The sequence below is a fragment of the Poecile atricapillus genome, chromosome W (assembly GCF_030490865.1).
Source record: "Poecile atricapillus isolate bPoeAtr1 chromosome W, bPoeAtr1.hap1, whole genome shotgun sequence".
Classification (NCBI taxonomy): domain Eukaryota; kingdom Metazoa; phylum Chordata; class Aves; order Passeriformes; family Paridae; genus Poecile; species Poecile atricapillus.
This window is the reverse complement of record NC_081288.1, coordinates 97,976,712-97,988,270: the sequence shown is the minus strand read 5'-3', so window position 1 is coordinate 97,988,270 and position 11,559 is coordinate 97,976,712. Positions and strand designations below refer to the sequence as shown.

Sequence of the window (11,559 nt, the reverse complement as noted above, 5' to 3'; positions counted from 1 at the left end):
GGTACCACTATTTGTCCGTGTAGTCACATACCACCCTTCTGAATTCTTTTGTGCATTCAGTGGGCATTCCAGTCTCTCATTCTCTATTGAATATTTTGGTTTTGGAGGCAAATTGAACTGAGATACATTCGTTTTTAAAGGTATCAATGCCATTGCAGTTTGCACTTCTCGAACAGCTTGTCGGGCTATCCAGTCTGCTTTTTGATTTCCCTCATGAATTTTGGAGCTTCCTGATTGGTGTACTTTACAGTGCATGATTGCTACTTGTTCAGGTTTTTGTACTGCTTTTATCAATTGCAGGACTGCATCTTGATGTTTAATGTGCGTGCCTTGAGAAGACAGCAGTCCTCTTTCTTTCCACAGTGCCCTGGGTGTACATGCACCACTCCAAAAGCGTATTTTGAATCAGTCCATATATTTACCTTCTTCCCTTCACTCGCCTCTTAACACTGTGGGTAAAACAACCAGATCTGCTCGCTGGGCAGATGTGTTTGCTGGCAAGGCCTTTGCCTCTACCACTGCACCTATTGTTACCGCATATCCAGCATATCTGGTCCTGCTTTCTGTTGCAATGCATTTACAAAAAATGGTATGACCCAAGAAAATGTACCCCCGAAATGTAGAAACACACCAAGCTGCGCCCCCCGCCGCCGCTGCTAGTCCTGTTTCCGTCCCAGCGCGGAAGCAAGCAGTCTCAAGCCACGACCAGGAGGCGCGGCAGACCTGAACGGCGTGGCGGACTCGGGCGGGGCAGTGGGGCCAGCATGAGTGCCGGCAGCAGTGGCTGCGGCGAGAGATAGCCCTGGATCGTACGAGCGGTAGCCGCGGCACGGGAGACGGGCAGCGGCGTTCCCTTCCCCGCGCGGCGTGGGGACCAAGATGCAGGCGACCGGCGTTCCCCCCCACCCCCGCAACCTGACCATGTGTTTTTACAAACTCGGCAAGAACCACTGCAGCTGAGCTTAAGTTTGTGCTTTACCCCAGCGAGAGAGTGGGAAAGCTAAACTGAGGTATGCCTGCCTTGTGTGGCTCCTTTTGCAGTGTAAAAAAAAAAAAACAAACAACAAAAAACAACCAAATTTAGAATCCAAATTGCATGAATTTTTAAGTACCATAAATGTTAAAGTTTCTAGAAAAAAGTTAAAACATTTAATCTCATGGTTATCTCATAACATTCCACAGCTCAATTTGTAAGAAATAAATTCTATCTCTGCATGGGATAAAATAGGCAATTTTTTAACACTTAAAGTAGAAAATGGAAACAAAACTGCTTCAAAGTATCTCCCAGTTTTTCTTATAATTCGAAAAGAATTTATTAACACAGAAAAAGAAATAAAAAACCAGCCACTGCAGTTTCCACTAGTTTCCCCTACTTCTTCCCCTAAACCCTCTGCCCCTGAGCTGAAAAAAACACATAGAACAGACCCAGAAACTCAGGAAATGCACTGTAACTATGCCATTCCTGGTTCCATGTGTCTCATTCAGCCCCCCATCTCTGATAGTGGCGTGCAAGCTATCAGAGACCTTTCCCTGTACCCCCATATTCTGACTATTAAATCCCCATACCTCCATGTGGCTGGAATCCAAGATGGAGCTGGCCATGTGCCAGATAGCCATGTGGAGAAACCACCCTCATATCTCCCTCTCCCTTCCCATGACTCTTTCCACCCACCTGTCTCCACCCAGTTCCCCTACTCCTCCCATAACCCCTTCCTTCCCCCACATATTTCTCCTCACTCTAACACACCCCTGCCCTGCATGACATCACCCTGCAACTCCGCCTCCAAATGTTGCAACCCTATTCCCCGTTCCCCCGCCCTTTGCCCCCATGGGGAGGGGGGGAGTGAGAGAGGAAGACCTGCCCCCTGCTCCCATGGGGGGGTGGGGGAAGGGGTGTCCTGGCCCTGCCCCCCTGGGGGGAAAGATGGGTCCCTACCCAGCCCCTGTGAGGGTGTGGGTGAGTCCCTTCACTGATCTGGTGGGAAAGCAGAGCTCCCAGGGCCTGGTGGGAGTGGGAGTGTGCCCCTTCACTGATCCAGTGGGGATGCAGGGACCCCTGGGCCTAGTGGGGGTGGAGCTGGGCGGGGAAACCCCGGAGATACAGGCTCTGGGGAAGATAAGGATATGCCTACAGATGCACCTGTGATATTTACTGGTAAAAAAAGAACTAATAGACAATATCAGCCTTTCTCTTACCATGATATCCGAGAGATATCTAAAATACAACATGAATTTGGCAAAAAATAGTGAAATATTAAAAAGAATTATTAAAGCTACTTTAAAATCTCAAGAGTTAGTTCCTGCTGACCTCAAAGACTTCTTCAGGTGCCTCCTAACCCCCACTGAGTTTGATTTTTGGGAAAGCTCATGGAAGAGGTAATTAAAAGACCTCCTAGATGAACTCAAGCTAAGCATGCAGGATGGAAAAAATCCAGAAAATAATGAAATTACCTTTGAGCATCTATGTGGGGAAGGGAGGTGGGCAAAGCCTGAAGACCAGGCACAGGTTCTAACAAAACCTATTTTAGATAAAATCTGTGAAGTAGCAGAAAAAGCTTACAATAAACTACCAACACTTGAAACCCAAGTCAGTTATGTTAATATTAAACAGTTTCCATCAGAAAGTGTTTTGCAGTTCGTTGACCGGCTTAGAACACATGTACAACAACAGGTACAAGAACCAGTAGCACAAGCAGAACTGATTAAAGAAATGGCTCAAAGAAATGCCAACAAGGCCTGCCGCAAAGTGATTTTAAATCTGCCCATCCATCCTCCACCCACCATAGCAGACATGATCCAGGCCTGCACCAAGAAAGCAGATCTGTACAGTGCACACGACAGGAAGCCAAGACAAATAAACCCAAGGACTGTAGCAGCTGCAACATTGGGAATGAACAAGCCACAGATGTCACCAGAACAGCTACAGCACATCATCTGCTTCCAGTGCAAGCAGCCAGGACATTTCGCAAAGAATTGTCCTCAAAACCAGCAAAAAAAGAAACACCAGAAAGAACCTGGAACCAATCAACAAAAAAAACTAGAAAAAAAGCACATTTCTGTCAAGTGCTAAGACACAAAAATGACGGACCTGAAACAGAAAAAAGACTCTCTTTTAATAAAAAGGGGGGAAAAGGGGGAGCGGGGTGGAAGGCTGCAGAAACATAATTGTGGGGAACGCATGCCTAATAAGATCTGGCAACTGCAAAAGCGATTCAGACTTGTAACTGCTAAAGCTTTTCATTTCAGATCTGACTGTTGGACTGTCATTGGAGTGGACATGCAGGACAATTCACAAGACCTGGCTAGACTGGATAGTAGGTATTTTGTTATTGGAGACACAGCACACACACACCTAGAAATTGCAATAGCCCCCATGACAATTAAGGGAGAACTAACACATCTCATTCTTCTAGCAATATGTCCTCAGCCACCATTCTATTTCATCAAGGGGCAAATAATAGCCCAAGTGATCCCTGTACCAACACAAGTCCCAGTAGATGATAAAGCACCAGGAGTTTACTGGGCTGAAGTAGTTGGCAGGGGCAAACCCATTATGGGGTGCAACCTGACACATGAATCAGAACATCTCCATGTAGAAGGGTTGATTGACACTGGGGCAGATGTGACAATCATACCCGAAAGGGTGTGGCCTTCACATTGGAAATTGCAACCTGTGACGGGCAAAATACAAGGTGTTGGAGGGGTGAAATTGGCAAAAATCTCTAAGAGCATTGTTCAAATTGAGGGCCCAGATGGAAGATTGGCTAGTGTCCGTCTGTTTGTCACTGACTACAAGTGCCCCCTGTGGGGGAGAGACACCATGTCCCAGTGGGGAGTCACACTAACCATTCCTGAGACCCCCAAGGAATTTAGAGGGGGCCACTGTAGAGCATCCTACCCAAAAGTTAATGTGGCTGGATGACAATCCAGTGTGGGTGAACCAGTGGCCTCTCAGTAAACAGAAACTCAGGGCGCTAGAAAAATTAGTGGAACAATTAACCAAGGGACACATAGTAGAAACAACCAGCTCTTGGAATTCCCCAGTATTTCTAATAAAGAAGTCAGGGAAGGATAAGTGGCGCCTCCTTCAGAATTTGAGAGTAATAAAAAAATAGAGGACATGGGGTGTCTCTAACCAGGGATGCCCTCTACTACAATGCTCCCAAAAAATTGGCAATTGGCAGTTCTGGACATTAAAGACTGCTTTTTCCAAATTCTACTACACCCAGCAGATGCACCACGGTTTGCTTTTTCCATCCCCACAGTTAACCAGGAAGCCCCAATAAACTGAAACCACCGGAGAGTACTACATCAGGGGATGAAAGCAAGTCCCTTCATCTGTCAGCGGTATGTGGGGTCATTGCTGTCCCCTGTTCATGCTGAAAAAAGAGAAGCCATCACCCTACACTACATGGATGACGTGTTAATGTGCTGTCCTAATGACAACATGCTGCAAGACACACTTGACCTAGTGGTTAAAGTTTTAACCACTGCTGGATTTCAAATGCAGGAAGAAAAAGTTCAAAAGATGCCGCCTTGGAAATACCTGGGCTTGGAGATCACTGCGCGGACCATTGTGCCGCAGAAATTAGAAATCATTAGCAATCCCAAAACCCTAGCGGATCTCCATTCCCTGTGCGGGTCCTTGAACTGGGTCAGACCCTGGCTAGGTCTCACTAATGATAACCTGAGCCCCCTACTCAATTTATTGAAAGGGGAGAGAGAACTGCTTTCTCCCAGGAAACTGACTCCAGAAGCAAAAACCGCAGTTAAAAAAGCACAAAGGGCCTTGACAGAAAGACAAGCACATCGCTTCAAGCCTGAGCTGCCTTTCAATTTTATTGTCCTGGTGAAACTACCACACCTACATGGGTTGATATTCCAGTGGGCCGAGGGGCAGAGAGATTCACTTTTAATCATAGAGTGGGTCTTCCTCTCCTATCAAAGACCCAAAACTATCACCAAGGCACAGGAGCTGATGGCTCAGCTGATCCAAAAGGCCAGGGTGAGGCTGTGGGAACTGGCAGGTTGTGATTTCGTGTGTATTCACCTCCCAGTCAGACTTTCTGGGGAAGGAAAACACTCTCCTGAGAAACTGACCAAAGAGATGTTTGAGCACCTGCTGCAGAGCAATGCTAATCTCCAGTTAGCTCTGGAATGCTATAGTGAGCAGATATCAGTCCATGTGCCATTACATCAATTGTTTCATGAGGAATTCCACCTCATTCCTTGTGAGAAAAGGAGCCGAAGGCCACTCAAAGCGCTTACAGTGTTCACTGATGCATCTGGGGCATCCCACAATTCGGTGATGACTTGGAGAAATCCACAGACTCAGCTTTGGGAAGCTGATGTTGAGTTTGTAGAAGGATCACCCCAGATAGCTGAACTGGCTGTGGCTGTGAGAGCCCTTGAGAAGTTTTCAGAACCCATTAATTTGGTTACTGATTCAGCCTACGTAGTAGGGATGGTGTCCAGAGCAGAGCAGGCAGTTCTCAAAGACATCGAGGACGAGCATCTCTTTAGGTTGCTCCCAAAACTGATTTATTTGGTTTCAACTCAAGAGCATTCTTTCTATGTAATGCATATAAGATCTCACACCCAGTTACCAGGTGAAATCGCTGAGGGGAACTGGAAAGCTGATTCCCTTGCTGCCTCAGCCGAAAAGGTACATCTCCCAGATGTGTTCCAGCAGGCTAAGCTGAGCCACCAGCAATACCATCAAAATGTGCCAGGACTGATGCGTCAGTTCCAGCTGACACGGGGTCAGGCTAAAGTCATTGTGGCCATCTATCCCAATTGCCAGCTCCAGGCGGTGCCACCACTAGGCGTTGGGGTTAATCCCCACGGCCTTGGAAGCTGTGAGGTGTGGCAAACAGACATCACTCACATTCCCAATTTTTGTCCCCTTAAGTATGTACACGAGTATTGATACATACTCATGAGCACTGTACGCTTCTGCTCATGCAGGAGAAAAATCTGTACATGCCAAACAACACTTAGTACAGGCCTTTTCAGTGCTGGGGATCCCTAGGGAAATTAAAACAGATAATGGCCCAATGTATAAATCCAAGGAGGTTTTGCAATTTGTCCAGCAGTGGGGAGTGGAACATAAAACTGGCATCCCCTACTCTCCCACAGGTCAAGCTATGATTGAGCGTACCCAGCAGACACTCAAACAAGTCCTAGCCAGGCAAAGTAGTGGAACAGGGTGGATGTCTTCACAGCAAAAGCTTTGCAAAGCTATGTTTACCATCAATTTCCTGAACTGTTCATTTGAAAACATGAATCCTCCTGTGACTCGGCATTTTAACATTGGTGATCAGTTTAAATTATCACAGCGTCCACTGGTTTTAATCAGGGACCCTGAAAATTGGCAAAGCAAGGGCCCCTATGAACTTGTCACCTGGGGGCGTGGTTATGCGTGTGTATCCACCCTTACAGGCCCCCAATGGATATCTCAGAAATGTGTAAAGCCTTTTGTTCCCAAAAACCCAGCCCCAGTGGAAAAGAAGGAGAGACAAGTGGATGTTGCTTCCAAAAGAAGATGCCACTGGGAAAAACAAGAAGAAACCTTCCTAACCTCTGGTTATTCTCTGACATGTACATCTTAACTGTGAGTATGCTTTTAAAAATGTTTTGTTTCTTTTCTTTTAGAAAAAACCTACCTCACACTCAAACCCATGATGAGCCTTACCTCAGCTGTCATCCTGCTCGCGCTGAGCAGCCTGGCAGCTGCCTGGATTGTCCCTCAGCCACGACAGAACATCTGGGTGACCCTGGCACACACACTTCAACAAGACAGTATCTGCCTGTCCACTGCAGCAGCAAAAGACCCTATGTCCACCTGTCTGGTAGGAATCCCACTGCAGGCTGAAGATTTTACAGCCATCTTTAGTGATCCCAAGTTTAATACAATTCCTAAAACACACAGTGACCAACCACATGAAAACCGTAAGCGGCGAGCTGTGGCAGTGAAAAATCCTATAGAAAAGTGGTTACCAATACTGCCCAAAGCTAATAAGGAGCCCCAAGAATTAGAGCTATTAGGTTCCTCCCCCCCACTTTTTTGTGTTCACTTCATTTACAATTCACTGCCAGATACAAAACTATACCCCCACATAATCCAGTATCGAAAAGAATACAAAGCAAAACAATGGTGTGGTACACTAAGTCAAGTCTTAGCAGAGGATCCTTGCTGCTCACATCCAAGAATCCTCCCTAAAAGCATATTTCTGATTTGTGGAGATAAAGCATGGGCAGGAGTCCCATCTTGCCTTCGAGGAGGACCTTGCACTTTTGGACGGCTGTCCCTGTTAACACCCAACCAAACCCAAATTATTAAATGGACTCAAAAAAACAATTCAACACATGAAATCCACAAAAGAGGCACTGTCATGGTTTTAAACCAGTAACTAAAAAAATTACTTATTTCTTGCTGTGAGATATGGATTAGAACAAGAGCAAAACAGGCTTAAAACTTAAAAGGAATAAAGACAGTTTATTAACAAACTACAAGAATAAGAACACCAGAATAAACTTTCAGAAAACCCTTTTATCTCCCACCACTTGACCATTTCTTTGTTCACATGGCAACATAGAGACAAAAAACTTCAGAACTTTGGTGGTTAAAAACAGTCCCAATTCTTGCTAGAGTTTTTTCATCAGTCTTTGTAGAGAAACAGAAGTCTCTTTCTGCTAATCTATGGAGTTTCTCACAAGAAAACTATTTTTGTTATAGTTTTCTATTTCTCTAATGCCAGCTGCCCGGAAATCTGTCATTAGAGTTCACTCCTCCCATTCCACATCACTCCGAGGTGTGCATGGGTCAATGAGTCTAGGGACGTCATTTTAAGGATGAGTTATTCAAAGGCAGAAGTCCTCTTCATCTGTCTCTGTGAGCCTTCCTGGAAAACAGCTTTCCCCTTGCCCCCCCAAGGCTTCAAAATCTTCACTCTACCCATTTCCAGCAACCCACAGTATCACAACCACTCTCTCTTTTTCTCAAAAGTCCACACTTTGAACACTCTATTCCTCCCATACTCTAGTCATGAATTAAAGGAGTCTTTTTAAACTACTATTGTCCATCTCCATAGCTTTAAGAGAAAGATATTTCAGCTGTAAGCATCTCCCTATTCTCTCTCTCTTATTTAAAACTTAACTCTTTTCTTCACTGTTTTTGGTAGTTCTATGATGTCTTCTTTATGTTGACTGTCTCTCTCGTTCTGTCTTTTCTGAGAAAAAGGAGTAATCTGTTTGTTTATCCAGGTAGTAAAAGAATTAAAAGCTTTAGAAAAGCTGCAAAAGTTCATGGTGTCAGGTTTCAGTCCAGCAGCAGAAACTGAAAACCAAACCAGGCTGCCAGCTCTGCTTTCCTTTCCTCCCCCCCCCCCCCCCACCTCTCGTCCTCTGCGGCCTTCTTCGGCCGAGAGAGAGGCGGGGGGGGGAATGGAGGAGGGTACCACAGAGCCTTGTTACCTTCTCAGAAGCCAGAAACCAAAGAGGGCAAGAGACCTCTGACTGTACATCTTAAGGGGGTGTTTACAAGTTGAATTCACTTTTTAATGGTCAGAACTGCTGTCAATTCTTAGAAATGACTGATAATTGGTCAGGAGGAAAAACTCCCATCAGCCACCAGCAGCTTCAACTTCCTTAACTCTCAAAGCTATCTTAAAGGTAAAGCTACCCCATGACAGGCACGGATATTTTAGACTCAAATTGTGATTCGGATATATTTCATTGGGCAAAATCAAAAACGGTTTCTGCATCCATATTTCTTCCATGGGTTGCAGGTGCTAAGGCACAAGATGAATTAGGACAGCTTGAGTGCTGGGTAATTAAACAGGCCAATTTAACATCAGCTGCCCTCAGCTCCCTCCTCAAAGATGAAGAGATTACCACACAGGCCATGCTCCAAAAGCGTGCTGCCATAGATTTTCTTCTGCTGCTGCATGGACACGAATGCCAGGAATTTGAAGGACTTTGCTGCCTAAACCTGTCCTCAAAAGCTCCCAACGTCCACGGAGCCCTCCGAGAAATGAAGAACTTGATTGGACAAGTGAAGCAAGAAGCTGAGGACTGGTTTAGTGAGCTGTTTAAAAGCTGGGGACTCACAGGATGGTGGACCTCGATAATCAAAACAATCCTGTTGTTTTTTGTTGTTCTGTTTCTAATCGTGCTAGCCTTCGGGATTGTCCGTTGTTTAGTTTTAAAAGCTCTCTAGAATTTAATCTCTACTACCTCAGAGATCAACCACATAGAACTAGTGGACCGGAAGCAAGCTAACCGGCCCGCCAACCACGAGTGGTGGACAAACTCGTGACCTGTATGAAGATAATCTCATAACCCTTCAACAAAATTTTTATATAATAAGAAAGGGTGAGATGTTGCAATGCATTTAGAAAAAATGGTATGACCCAAGAAAATGTACCCCCGAAATGTAGAATGTTTCTTTCCCTTATCTTGTTCTCCCCAGTTCCCCTTATTGGCTGTGTGAATGTAAGCCACCCTCTTCCCCCTGCCTTCAAAAAGAGGCGCTTATCAATATTCTTCCTCTTTCCTTCCTGCTTGCCTTCTCCATGGGATCCCAAGAACAATAAAGCTGCACTTCCATCTCAGCAAGGGAAAGGGTCTCGGTTTAGTTTCTCTGTTCTAGGCTATAATATCTCCCCTGCTTCCCTGGCTACTGCACGGCAGACGGTGGTTATAGAGAGGCAGGGGATATAGAATTATAGCAGCTTTCTACAAAACTGCTTCTATCTGTAAACAGCTCCCAGTCTGGCTGTTCTAGTGGGACATCTTTCAGATCTGCTCTAGATGAACAGGTGTGTTCTATCACTTCCACACAATTGTGTTCCAATGGGCCTTCTTCAACTGTTGTACCTAAAAACAAGGCTGGATTCAAAAGGTTAGTTGTTTTTAATGTCACATCATCTTGTTCTGTTAGAATTACCTGGAATTTCATCATTCGACTTGAGGATAGCCAATGGCCCCCCTTTTGTTCTAAAACAGTGGTCACCATGTGTGGCACGTAGACATCTATGTGTCTACCCATTGTGAGTTTTCTAGCTTCTTGTATCAGCATCACAGTGGCTGCAACTGCCCGAAGGCATGAAGGCCATCTGGCACTCACATTGTCAAGTTGTTTGGAAAAGTAGTCTACCCACCTTTTCCAGCTTCCCAAACGTTGGGTCAGCACTCCCAGTGCTAGGAGTAGTCTTTCATGCACAAACAGGTGAAAATCTTTGGACAAATCAGGCAATCCTAATGCCAGAGCAGTTGTCAATGCCCCTAGTTTGAGGAAAGCCTCCTTCTGTGGTTTGCCCTAGGTAAATGGCTACATCTTCTGGGCTTCATACAGGGGTTTTGCAATTAGTCCATAGTCCATGATCCACAGGCTGCACCACTCTGTCATCCCAAGGAAGACTCGCAGCTCATGCAGGTTCTGGGGTTCTGGAATAGCAAAAATAGCTTGAATACAATTAGTACCCAGCTTTCATTGCCCTTGTGAGATTTCACATCCCAGGTAAGTCAGTCTGCTGGGCAATTTGTACCTTTTCTTTAGACACCTTATATCCTCCCATTCCCAGTCGATTTAAAATTTCAATTGTTACCTTTATGCAGGTTGTTTTCTCTTCTGTAGCTATCAGTATATCATCAACATACTGTAATAGCAGGTATTGTTCTCTCAGTACTTGCCCATTCTCAGTCCAAATCTCCAGCTCTTTAGCCAGCTGACTTCCAAATAGGATTGGACTGTTCTTGTATCCTTGTGGAAATCGTGTCCAGGTGAGCTGAGTTTTTCTTCTGTTTTCTGGATTTTCCCATTCAAAGGCAAACAGTTTCCTACTTTCTTTGTCAAGGGGTATGCAGAAAAAGGCATCTTTTAAATCAATTACAGTAAACCATTTGTATTTTTCTTTTACGGATGTCAACAACGTGTAAGGATTAGCAACCACTAGATAAATGTCTTTAGTTATTCCATTTATTGCTCTCAAATCCTGTACTAGTCTGTACTCACCATTTGGTTTCTTCACTGGAAATATTGGTGTATTAAATTCTGATTCACATTCTTCTAAAATTTGGTACTTCAAAATTTATCAATAGTCTTTATTATTCCTTGCCGTGCTTCTGGCTTTATGGGATACTGTTTAACCTGTACAGCTTTTGCCCCTTCCTTTAATTCCACATGTACTGGTTGTGCCAATTTAGATTTTCCCAGTATGTCTGTTTCCCATACAGAGGGAATTACTGCATCCTCTACTTCCCTGGGGATAGCAGGGACTGGTTTTTCTTTTATCATTAAAATTTGTCCTGTCTTTGATTCAGGTATTTTCATTAAAAGTTCCCCATTCTCAAAAGTTATTACTGCATCAAGTTTTGCCAATGTATCTCGTCCTAAAAGTGGAATTGGACACTCAAGACACATATAAGAATTCATGTGTTAAAACTTCATTTCCAAAACACAAATCCAGGGGTTGCAAGAATGGCTGATTTTCTTCCTTCCCTGTGGCCCCAACTATTGCTGTTTTTTTGTCTCAGTTTTTCCCTTTCAGATCATTT

The 11,559-nt window shown here is 44.7% G+C and overlaps 1 long non-coding RNA gene across 1 annotated transcript; it reads left to right on the top strand.

The window, feature by feature from the left end:
• Positions 1 to 705: 705 nt before the first annotated feature.
• Positions 706 to 9,614, top strand: LOC131591662 (uncharacterized). The gene is made up of 3 exons (XR_009280435.1): positions 706 to 1,010; positions 3,247 to 3,314; positions 6,655 to 9,614. It is a non-coding gene; the product is annotated as an uncharacterized LOC131591662 (long non-coding RNA).
• The last annotated feature ends 1,945 nt before the right edge of the window (positions 9,615 to 11,559 follow it).